The 9,524-nt window shown below is 42.1% G+C and overlaps 1 non-coding gene across 1 annotated transcript; it reads right to left on the bottom strand.

The window, feature by feature from the left end:
* Positions 1–1,806: 1,806 nt before the first annotated feature.
* On the bottom strand, positions 1,807–1,996 carry LOC118623129. The gene has a single exon (XR_004958226.1). It is a non-coding gene; the product is annotated as a U2 spliceosomal RNA (small nuclear RNA).
* Between the last annotated feature and the right edge of the window lie 7,528 nt (positions 1,997–9,524).

The following is a 9,524-nucleotide window of genomic DNA, read 5'->3' as shown; positions in this document are numbered from 1 at the left end:
TTCCTCTCTCCCCTTACACCCTTGTTAGCCTTGGAGAAATCATTTCCTTATCTGAGATGGGAATGGATATTGGGGCCTTGTCTGTAAGTGAATCCTATAAATTCCTCCAGGGGCTTGGGACTTTGGGAACACAGAACACGGAGCCTCTCAGCACACTTGTGCTTTCTGCCTGTCCCATCCTCCCCTAGGCATTTAGAGGAGGCTGATTACTTGTCTGAAGACAGGAGGTAGAAAAGGAAGAAATGCCATGATGAAAAAAAATTTCCAAAACAGGTATGCCACAGTAATAAGAAGTACTCTTTATTTTGCTGAGAAATTTACCTTTTGAATTTATTCCATTTATAGCTATCTAAAAAGTAGCAAAGTATTTTTTTAGGGAGAGTGTGCTAAACAGAGGCTTAACTTTTTAAAATTTCATTTTAGTAATCCAATATTTATATAGTAAGTGAAGCTGGATTTGGGATATACAACTACTTGGCTGTATTCAGCGGTCACGTTCAAGAGGGCACACAAAGCTGTTATTTTTAACATCCCGAATAAAGATGTTTTCCCTTCTTAGACTCTCGTCTCCCTTGCCGCATCCACCCAAATTAACCTTAATACATTATTCATGTATTCTCAATACGTTTCTATATAGAATTTTTAACCAATAACATTTTTTTTAGAAGGATTTAAGATTCATAGTTGCATAATTGTGGATCTCTGATGTACTCAGCATGGCCTGGTTTTCAGACTCTAAAATCTTTCGTTTTGATAGCGATGGCCACAGGAGCTCCTTCTGGTCTCTACAACCAATTATAACTTCAAAATAGGTAGAACCTCTGTCTCCTATGCCCACACTGTGAGAGGGATTTCCAAGTGGTTTCTAGGTCACCCCTGCCTCTGCTCCTGGTTCACGCTGAGCTTTTGCTCTGCTTCTGAGATGCAGACTCACTCTGAGTCCCAGTTCAGGTGCTCAGGCCCCTCTCTCAACAACACATCTAGTGTTGCTGTTCTAGGATTGCTCACTTCCTTCCGGCAGAGGGAATGGGCCCTTCCGTCCTCGGACAGTCTTCTCCAGGGTGAATCCCATGCTCACACACCCAGATTTCTCTGTGTTTCCTATTCTCAGGTCCTCAGCCTAAAGCTCTGCCTATGTGTTGGACATTACGGCAGTCAGAGGTCTTTTCTAGCACCTTTTCCCCATTATATGCATTATTTAAAGTGATTTTTCCCCTTAGGAACTTCTATTGTCACTTGTATATCAAACCCCTCTGTTGGTAAGTGGTCCCGTATAAGCAGTGCCCAGTAGCAGATATTTCAGTTGTCTGAGATATGTGTCTTCCCAGCATCCCCTGGAAGGCAGCATGATCCTATGACTGTGTCACAGTCTACCCAAGAGTTAGATGTTAGATGTATAGATATGTATATTGCATACACACATGTGCATATTATGCCTCACTCTGATCTATGTTTAATCTCTTAGTTCTGTGAGTTCCAGTGTTCTTCTAGCAAAACCCCTAACTCCAGCCCTCACCACTTCACCCTTCTCCTCTTGACCCTGTCTGAAATTTATGCAATAACCAATTTCTCCACCACCTCCCTGCTAACAGCTGACATAGTGACCACCATTCTTTGTCAGAGAGGACAGCGAATGGTTGGGGAAGGAAAGTCTGGGGCAACTTTCTTTTACTCACTCATTCATTCCACCTTTCCACAGGTACCTCCTGAGCACACACTATGTGCTTGGTACCCTCTAGGTATTCTCCACATAGAAATGAACAACATAAGCAAACTTCCTCTTTCATGGAGTTTACCTTCTTTTTTTCCCTCTGCACTGTTCCTAGAGGTACTGCGATACCGGGTCAATGTATGGAGTGGATGTGGCAAGCTCCTATTCCATCTCCCTGTTCCAAAAAACATTTCATATAATGTCCTCAGACAGAGGATGCATCAGATGTTAAACTGATAAGAACAGATACTACACTTGATCTTAGCCAAAAGGCTGGGAAGCAATGGAATTTACCTTCTAATGGAAGGAGCAGACTAAAACCAAACAAATGAAAATTTGAGATTTCAGTCCTGGCCGGTTTGGATCAGCAGATAGAGCATCAGCCCATGGACCAAAGAATCTTGGTTTCGATTCCTGGTCAAGGGCATGTCCCTTGATTGCGGGCTTGATACCTGGTCCCAGTTGGGGTTGTGCAGGAAGCAACCAATTGATGCATGTCTCTCAGATTGGTGTTTCTCTCTCTCTCTCTCTCTCTCTCCCTCCCTCCCTCCCTCCCTCCCTTCCACTTTACCTGAAATAAATCAATGGAAAAATATCCCCAAGTGAGAAATAAAAGAAAAAAAAGTGATAAAAAAAAAAGAAAGTCTGAGATTTCAGATTTAGAATGACAGGATAGAAAGAAAATAAAGCAGGATAAAGTTTTAGAAGAGAAAGGTGTGTATGTGTGTGTATTTGAAATATTAGATACAGAAGTCAAGGACTATCTAATGAGATTTCATTTAAACAGTGACCTGCCCTGTGAAAGTCTTTCTGCCTTTTCAACAGCAGTGATTTCTGTAAACAATGCTTTAATTCAAGTAGGAATACATATTTATATTCGCTTGTAATAATATAAAGAAATACTAACAAAATGCATTAAAAACTGGTAAAATTAGTTCTCTCTAGTGGGAATAGTTGGAGGTCAGGAGTTAAAACAAGACTTCTCAATGTTTGCCTCTTACACAGTTTTGAAGTTAGAGATGTGTGGAGATACATAGATAAAACGTGGTCTGTGCTGTAGTGACGTTAGGCCTGAGCGATTGAGGGCAGCCCTGGGATGTGGATGTGGAGGATTTCCCCCTCTCTGCTGTTCTGAGACCTCTTTAGGGAGCTGCGTGTCTTCCTGAGGACTCTATTTCTCTAGTTGAGAAAAGGGGAATTATAGCTGCCCTGTCATGGGTGTTATGGGCAGAAATGGTGGTTATAAAGAGGATATTTTTCAATCTGTTAACATGGTTGCTTCGGAAAAGTGGGGTTGTATATATATATATATATATATATATATATGTAGGGAGATCCCTTTCAATTTTATTCTTATGTTTTATTTAATTATATACATGAGAAAATATTACTTTCATCATCATCAGAAAAAGTAGAGAGGAAAAAATAGATTAAAAGAATAATTTGGGCCAGGCCGGTGTGGCATAGTGGATGGAGCATCGTCTGGGTTTGATTCCTGGTCAGGGCACATGCCTGGGTTGTGGGCTTGGTCCCCAGTAGGGGGCGTGCAGGAGGCAGCCGATGGATGTTTCTCTCTCACATCGATGTTTCTATCTCTCTCTAAAAAAATCAACCAAAAGATGTTAAAAGAATAATAATAATAATAACAATAATAATAATTTAGGCCAGAGCCAGTCTTCTGCTTCCATGCTTCAACAGTTTTAGGGCTGTTTGATTTGTTGTAGGAGGGCTGATTTCTGATCTACGTTGGTAACATCTCGGTTGTCCACCAAGCACTCTGTTGAAGTGTCACTAGGCTGGGAAATGAGGGGCAGCTGAGCAGCAAGAGGACGTTCTGGAAAAGACTGCAGAGTCTGAGTAGAGGAGCGTGGGTCAGAGCTGCTAGACTCCGATCTGCCCGCAACAATGCACAGGCATTTTGCTCAGAGGTCCCTCTTCAGCTGTGCTTCTGTAGCCTCTCACATTCCTGTGGCTTTCGTTCCTGCTTCTCTCTGATAGAAAGTATGTCCCGTTCTAGGGAGGGACACCAGCATGCTGTCAACATCCATTGTGTGCCACCCAAGTAGTTACGTCACCCCTCTCAAGACCAGCATGAGTCCTGTGGCTGAAGGAGACTTTCTCACCATCTGTATTCAAGCTGCCATTTTCCAACTGTCATTACAGATTCCAGAATGCTAGAAAAAAGGCACGGAGCCGTCAACACTGGAATTATCAGGCTTGTTTTCAGATATTAGCCTTGCGACTTAAAGGCTGAATATTCATGGGCAAGTTATCAACCTAATCTATGAATCATTTTTCTTTGTCTGTAAAGTGAATATAGTTAGTATCCCAGCTTCGTAGGATTGGTGTGAGCATTACATGAGATTATGCATGTAACGGATTTAGCAGAGTGACTGGCATATTGTAAATGCTCTTGAAAAATGAGTTGTTGTTATGTTGCTAAGAAACAAATCATTTAATGACTGAAGGAAAGGGTAGTAAAGACCTTTATCTTCATGACTTCTCCATTAGAATACCCCTGTGGTGCCTTGTTCCAGGATTCATCGGTTTCTCACTTGAGCAGATTTCTTGTTATCCTCGAAGGCATGATTCTCTCAGAACAATGTCTGTCTGGTCTTCAAGGTGCCCTGTTTTGGGGGTTGAATCACGCCACGGAAATTTTCTCCACCGCTAGTGAAACATCACACCAGAGTCGGACTTCGCCTTGCTGAACCTCACTCTGGCTGGAGGTATCCCCATTGGGGCGCTCCTCCCAGGCAAACAGGACATCCGGGCGCCATGGCTTCAGCGTGCCCCACATGTTCACAGTGGTTCAGACGGAAGGTTAGAGGGAAGGACAAAGGGGAAAGGTCAAGCATAGTCTTTCTGGTTGTAGGATTGAGTTTGAGCATTAACAAAAAAGGAAAAGAGAATGAAAGGAAAATCAAAAGGAAACTGTCCTTTCTCCCTCCTTTAATTATTTAACCAGTGTTTACTATGTGCCAGCATTATTCTAGTCACTGGAGACACCGAGCTAAACAAATAATAAAAATTCAGCCCTGGTGTCCCTGATGTTCTTGTCCGGAGGCTGCTGCTGTAGTCCAGCATGCGGCGGCGGTGACCTGGTGGAGTGGCAGTGAAGAGGGAGAGGAATGGAGGGTTTACCTCTCTTCCCACCTCTGCCACCCCACAGACCAACTCCCGGTACTCCCACCACCAAGACGACCCCTCAGCTTCCTTCCAGACTGCTCCCTTACCCAGCTGTCATCTGACTCCATGTCTCATTTCCAGCAAATGATGATAATGAGAAAAGCAACAGAAAGAGACTGAAAACACCCATTGATATATAAATCAGAACATGAATCAAATGAAAGGAAAGAAATGTTTGGGAAGAATGAATGATGGCAGAATGCCAGCATCAATTTGCCCACTGGAAGAAGAAATGGATGACGATGTCTTAGGAAAAGGATGGATTAATCTGATCCACTTGGAGAGAGTAGGTGTCAGATTTTATCAATTCAATTTCCCCATTAATTTTCTTTTTCTGACATGGATGGTGGGCTGAATCTTGGGCCCTCTGCCTTAGCTTTCAAGAAATGGAATGTCTTATAAGCAGCTATTATTCCAAGCATGTAGGTCCTGGAAAGACAAAAGGGAAAGAGAAAAAGGTACGTCCCATGGGGTTCCTGTGTAGCAGCCACACGTAGCATGTGTCTCTTGAGCACTTAATGTGTCTAGTCTGGACTGAGATGTACTGTCAGCATAAAACACACACTGGAGAGTTCAGAAATAAAAGAATAAAATATCTAACTAATGTCTTTATATTGACTATATGTTGAAATGATATTTTGGATATTATGGTAAATAAAATGCATTATTAAAATTAACTTTACCTATTCCTATCTACCATTTTTAAATATGACTACTAAAAATTTTAAATTATATATGTAGCTCTTATGATTTTTCAATTAGATTGTGCTTCTTTAGATAATAATAGTAACAAACACTTATTGAACATCCCATGCGTTCCAGACACTGTTCTAAGCATGTTACGTGTACCTTCTAGTTTTAATCCTCACAACAAATTTCAAGGTACATACTAATATAGTTTCATTTCTACGAATAAAGAAACCAAGGCATAGAGGGACTAAGTAACTTGTCTAAGCTCATGCAGTTGGATGGTGGCAGGGCTGGAATTCAAACAGCCTGGCTCCCATTCATTCAGCCATTTCCCTACCTCTTGGTGTTGAGTGAAGAGTTGCTTCAACATCTTACACAGAGCAAGGCAGGTATAAGGAGGTCAGTACAACTGTGCGTTAATTCGCAGTTTCAGGTTGTAAGGAACAATGATACAGTCAGGTTGCCTGAGTTGATGGGGATATATTACAAGGACAGAGAAGTAAAAGAGTCCTACCAAGGTCAACATCAGGTTTTGTGGAGAACTGGAAACATGCTCAAGATACTACAGTGATTCCAGTGAGAGACAGAACCCTCAGACTCACATTCTTGGGTCTTGGCTTCTCTCTGCCTCTGTCCAAATCTGTTATTGACTAATTGCCTTCTGGCTCCTCTTTATGTAGAACTTCTACTATCTGCCTTCTCTCAGCATTTGGCTCCTACACATCTTTGTTTTTTGTAAGATTTGTATGCTGAGTTACAATCATAGATAACTGGATTGGCTAGATTGGACAGTCTCCAGTACAGACTGGGTCTAGCAGCAGAATTTCCTGCCAGGCTCCCTCAGAAGTCACTGGCCTTCCTTATGTTTGGCTGTTTCTGGAACAGAGTCCGTCACTGGTTGGCTGCTTCAGACAGGGTTACAAGATCATATGACCCACATAATGATATGATAGCAAGATATGTTTGTGTCACCAAGTGAATTTACATTCATTCATTCACCAAATACTCACTGGGTATCTGCTGTGTCCCAGACACTGTTTTTGGCATTTGGACTTCACTTGTGGGGAAAAAAAAGACAAAAATCCCTGTTGTCATGGAATTTACATTCCAGCTGAGGGAAATAGACAATAGCTAAGGAGCACAGTAAGCGAGGTATAATGTTTGGTGGACGGTGATAAGGAGAAGAAAGTAAAGGGACTGGGAGTGCTGCTGCCTGGGGAAACAGCTTGCAGTCTGCCATGGTCGTCCATGAGTAGGATGAGCCTCGTCAGGAAGGGGAGATTCCTGCGAAGTCACAGCGGAGGAGAGGGAGTTAGCGGAGACGGAGCTGGAGGAAGAGCATTCAGCCATGTGGAACAGCTAGAGAAAGCTCTAAGCCTGGCATGTTCGCGGAACAAGGAGTTTAAAATGGCTGGAGCAGAACGAGGAAGGGGGGAGGAGCAGGGGATGCGGTCGAAGGGTCAGATCAGGTTGTAGTTTGTAGGCCTTGGCAAGGGTTATGGCTTTTACTGCAAAGAAACAGGAGCCATCACAGGGTTACAGCAGAGAAGTGACATGATCTGACTTACCTTCTAAGAATACTGTGGATGTTGGATTGCAAGTAGAGTGTTAGGAGGCAAGTGTGGAAGCAGGGGTCCCGTTAGCAGGCTATTGCAATGCTCCAAACAAGAAATGATGGTTTTCTGTGACCCGGTGAGAGGAGCAGAGGTGGTGAGAAGTGGCCAGTTTGGGGTATATTTTAAAGCTAGAACCAAAAAGGACTTGCTCACAGACTGGGTGTATGGAATGAACGAAAAGGTGAAATAAAAGATAACTCCAAGGTTTTTGGTCTAAAAAAATGGTAGGATGGAGTTCCTAATGGTAATGGTGAGAAAGGCTATAGGTGAAACAGATATTGAGGTGTAGTGAATATCAAGTTTAGTTTTAGCTAAATTGAGTTTGACATGAATATAAATATTCAAGGGGACATACTGAGTCGGCAGTTGGATATATGACTTTGGTGTTTTCAAGGGAGTTCTGGGTTTACAATAAACATTGGAGAGATATAAGAACGTAGACAGCATTTAAAGCCATGAGACTCAATGAGATCATCAAGATAGTAAGGGTAGACAGGGAAGAGGACCAAGGATGGAACCCTGGGGTGCTCCGACAGTAAGAGCTCATATAGAAGAATAAAAAACACAGATGAGTCACTGGTGATCTAGAAGAAAAATAAAAGGAGTTCTCTGTCCTGGTAGCCAGAGAGTGCTTTAAAAAGGAAACAGTGAGAAACTGTATAAAATTTCACTAATATATAAAGTAAGAACAAGGTTAGGAACTGACCATTAGATTAACAATGTGGAGGCCATTGGTGACTGAGATAAGAGCAGTTTTGGTGGAGTGGGGGAGGTAGTGGATGCTGATTGGAGTGGGTTTAAGAGATAATAAGAAGAGAGGAATGAGCTCTGGCCGGTTTGGCTCAGTGGTTAGAGTGTTGGCCTGTGGTCCAGAGAGACCCGGGTTTGGTTCCCGCTAAGGGCACGTACCTCAGTTGCAGTTTGTCCCTGGCCCTGGTTGGGTCGTGCAGGTGGCAACCACTTGATGTGTCCCTTTCACGTTGATGTTTCTCTCTCTCTCCCTCCCACTCTATCTGAACAAAATATGGAAAAATGTCCTTGGGTGAGGATAAAAAAAAAAGAGAGGAAAGATGGAGAGAATAGATAACTCTTTCAAGGAGACTTGCTACAAAGGGGAGAAAAGGACTCAGGAGTGAGTTGGTGGAGGAAGTCAAGTCAACAGAAGGTTTTACTTTTTCTTTTTTTTTCAAGATGAGAGAAGGACTTACATGTTAGTTTGCTGATTGGATGGATCTGGTACTCATGTAGAGGGTGTTTTTAGACAGGAACATGAGATGTTGATCCATTCAGAGGCGAAAGGTGGCAGATGTGCTGTGGAAGTCACTTCCGAGTGAAGTAGGAAGCGGTGTCATCATCCTGTGGGGGGCAGTGAGGACAGCGGTGGAGTTGGGGTTGTGGATTCAGCAGACAAGGGAAGGTTTGGGATCATCTTCTAGGAGAATGGGAACGTGAATGGATTCTAGACAGTGCTGGGCTTCCACATACTGCAAAGCCAGAACCTCTAAGGAGAATAAGTGACTGTTGCTTTTTATTTCATGGGTGAAATTTGCCTTCTACTTGTTTGAAATGAGTCAAATGCTGGTCAGGTGGGGAGGTTGGCAGAGAAGAAGGAAGGAGATAGTTTTTTAAAAGCTGAGCCAGACCCGGGCATCAGTGATAAAATAGACAGGTGATTTTTATTATATTATATTAATTTATATATATGTATATATAATATATAATTTATAATTGTATAATTTATATATAATGTATAATTTATATTTATATTAAAATAAAGGTAATTTATCTCCTTTATTATATTTTTAGTAAATGCTTAACTAGCTCAGGGAGAGAGAGCTAGAGAAAGAAAGAGAGAGAATGGTACACAACCATAGAATTTGGAGACTTGAAAATGTGTCATTCTGCAGAACTTAGTGTCCCGGCTTTTTGGCCGGTGGATTATCGAAATAGATGAACAGCTCCTTAACTGATCACAGTGTGAAATGAAAAAGCTCTCCAAATGTTCCGCCTGAAGGTCTGTCATATTAAAATTTATTTCCAAGTTTGGAACCTCTATAGCCTCTAAATAAAAGAGAAAAAAGTTAAAAAGAAAAAAGAGCCAGGGTGAAAAACGATGATGACAGAATGATGAGGATGGGACATATGCGCACTGTCCACCTCTCTTGGCAGTAAACCTGATAAACCAGAACTTCTCCATTATGACTTCCAGAGGGCTTGACTATGAATATAAGATACAAAGTAATATCAGCGGACTGGATGTTATCAGAAAAACCCACTCTAATTCTCTCCAGAGAAAATAGGGGTGATTCTCAAGTTCC

This window comes from Molossus molossus, unplaced genomic scaffold (assembly GCF_014108415.1).
Source record: "Molossus molossus isolate mMolMol1 unplaced genomic scaffold, mMolMol1.p scaffold_m16_p_9, whole genome shotgun sequence".
NCBI lineage: Eukaryota > Metazoa > Chordata > Mammalia > Chiroptera > Molossidae > Molossus > Molossus molossus.
This window is presented reverse-complemented; position numbering and strand designations above follow the sequence as displayed.